This window comes from Eptatretus burgeri, chromosome 14, assembly GCF_056783735.1.
Source record: "Eptatretus burgeri isolate ZD-2024b chromosome 14, Ebu_testis_v1, whole genome shotgun sequence".
Lineage (NCBI taxonomy): Eukaryota > Metazoa > Chordata > Myxini > Myxiniformes > Myxinidae > Eptatretus > Eptatretus burgeri.
Window position 1 is genome coordinate 909,792 of NC_140974.1, and position 2,772 is coordinate 912,563.

General features: G+C 46.6%; 1 pseudogene across 1 annotated transcript in view; it reads left to right on the plus strand.

Annotated features, from left to right (window-relative positions):
* Window positions 1–461: 461 nt before the first annotated feature.
* Window positions 462–2,772, plus strand: part of LOC147012532 (uncharacterized) — a 4,980-nt pseudogene continuing 2,669 nt past the window's right edge. The window contains exons 1-5 of the transcript XR_015051407.1: window positions 462–599; window positions 1,261–1,813; window positions 1,936–2,110; window positions 2,219–2,373; window positions 2,474–2,772. The exon at window positions 2,474–2,772 is cut by the window's right edge and continues 2,669 nt beyond it. The product of XR_015051407.1 is annotated as an uncharacterized LOC147012532 (transcript). The remainder of the gene's footprint in view (window positions 600–1,260; window positions 1,814–1,935; window positions 2,111–2,218; window positions 2,374–2,473) is intronic.

A 2,772-nucleotide genomic window follows, 5' to 3' on the forward strand; every position in this document is an offset into this window, starting at 1 on the left:
AGGACAGTCCGGCTGTGAGAGCCAGAGGCGGCAGGCTACCTGGCCACGGAGCGCGGCTGGACGTCCCCTTCTCTTGGGGGCTGGTGTCGCCGTACCAGCCAAGCGCAAAGGGACGACCGTCGGCTCTGGAGCCGGGACGAGGTCGTTGTAGAAGTCCAGGTGGGCGGTCGGGCAGCGCTGAAGCGGGAGGAGAGGAAGAGACCACAACAGACCGACTAAATCTCCTCAGGCCGCCTTCCAGAGAGCCCACAAGTTCCTCACCAAAAATCTCCTCAGAACTCTCTGTCTCCTCCCCGCTCGCTCCCCCATTGGACACGGAGCATCGTGCGATTTCCCCCCGTCCGTTCCCGATTGGACAGGCGCGCGGTGGGCGGGGCACTCCCATCCCTCGAGGCCGAGTCTCCAGCGGGAGAGTTTCGTGGCTCCGCCCACCGCTTCACCTCGATTGGTCGAGAGCCGCCATGTGGCTCCTCCCAGAGTTCCGCCTCCCTCACACCGGACGCCCTTCTGCGCATGCGCCCTCGTATTCCTCTCATTCGCCAAATCGAGCGGAAAACCCCGCGATTGGCCAGGTGGAGGAAGCGAATGAGGGCGATGCGGTGTGGTCGGCGGTAATGTCGGTGGCGGTGGTGTAAAGACGAACTAAAAGGAAACCTAACTATTATAATAAACCACAGCGCAGGAACATTTAAATACCCGTTAGACTAGAGGAAAGGGCTATCTATAAAACACGTACTTACCGAGATAACGAAAATAAAGGAACCTGAATGGTGTTCTGTGAATTTCCATAACCGCAACAATATTTATTTATTATTTTTATATATATATATATATATATATACATATAAAAAATATATTTGTACGGATCTGGTCTAAGGAGTAAATGGGGCATCATTTACAATAGTTATATCAGAGTGCATGTTGGCATAAGTGTGATGTAATTACTGTAACTAAAGACGTATAGGCCGTGGGCTGCCCGCCGCTATCGTTCCGTTTCGTTCCGTGAAAAGGGTGCGACTTATTTTCACTCCCAATATGGTCTAAATGATATTTGCTGTAACGTGTAAAAAGTTCTCCATGTGAACAACGCCCAAGTCTGAGCATTAATTAGAAGTTACATGCACTATTTTTCAAAGTGTAATCGGCGATTAACTGCGTACGTTAGCCGAGAAGTCGGCCAGCTGGCGTAGCAATATCAGCTGCATCCAATCAGCAGCCGTATTTTTGTAAACACAGGTACTACTTGTACTGTCATGGCAGAGCTTCCACGTCGGCCTTAACTTAGTGATGTCCCGAGCACAATCCCAGGAGAAATCGCCTTTATGGTGCGTTTTTCATCTGTCATCGGTACAAGAACAGAATGTATGTCCATTTACTGAGGTTACATGGGGTAAATATCGCGAGTGCTTGGGAAAATGGCTCGATTTACCCAGGGAAAGGGGTGGCATCGCCCGGTCGCGTTATAACAGCCATGCTGGCATTGGCTTCACCAATATTCCACCGAGTGCTGGTTACCATCCGACGTGCTACAGACGGTTCACCGATAAAAAGAGATGGCTTGCGAGTAAGAAACGATGCTTGCACGCTTTTGAGGGAGCTACTGAAGTATCTGCAGTTGATGCTTGTGTTCAAAAGCCTGGTGTGCTGTCATCACCAAATAAGAGTCTGCGATAAAGATCGGCATTGCCAATCTCTTCACAAGGCCATATCCTCCCACGTATTTGCATCGTTTGCAAGAAAGAGTCACGTTGTCTTAACCGAGTCCACAGGACAAAGCGTGATAAACTAGTTAAAGCTGAAACACTCACAGCAGGTACGTACCTAGCTATTTGTTACGAGCTAAATCAAATTTGATCATTTTGATTTGCCATTCTGGCTTTGTTTAAGAATAATTAATATTCTTCCCACATCTCAAGTCCTCAAATTATATTTCAGGACGTCTGATTGAAGCTGCCAAGCTGAAAAAAAAAGATGAAAGTGTATTGGTCCACACTAGGAGATCTGATTGTGCTGCTGCAGAAGTCAGTTACCATAAATTATGTTTTGTACAATACACAAGATTTCTCAGCAAGGACAGAGGGCTGGCAGTCGGTACATCTCCAAGTGAAAGGTCTGACTACATATCACATCAGTTGTGCGAAATAATTCCTTCTCATTTCTTCCTGTGGGACCTTATTTATTCAAACTGACGGATGAATCACTTTTACTTTTCTCACAGCACCTTGTATGAAGAAGCTTCCAGAATGTTGTGCCAAGATGTGATACGGACAACAATCATCAACGATGGAGAAGTATTCAGACTGACAAAACTTGTGGATACATTCACAAAAATGGTGAAAAAAAACTTAATGGTGTCATATTGTCAAATATGAGGTGAGTGTAGTTCGAGTCTGTATGCTTGCTCATGCTACCATTTTACTGCAAAGTGTAAAGTTGTCAGTCATGATGTGAATTTATATTTTATCCTTTCCAGGAATGATCGCAGGAAATCCCTACTGATGCAGAAATTCCCACAACTGATTTTTCATTAACCACCACAACGAAATATATCACTGCTGGTGTTTGCAGACACTTTTACAGCAAAAACAGTGGCCAGTCAGTGTGCATCAGGATCTTCAGACGGTAGTGAATCTGAGACAAGTGCTGCTGAAGTGAGTGACTGTAACATTGGCACTGATGCAGGTCCTTCGTCTGCAGGTCCTTCATCCAGCCGACCAACCCGTCAGAGCAATGCAGTGTCCATATCAGGTCGGGAGATTGATGCTGATATTG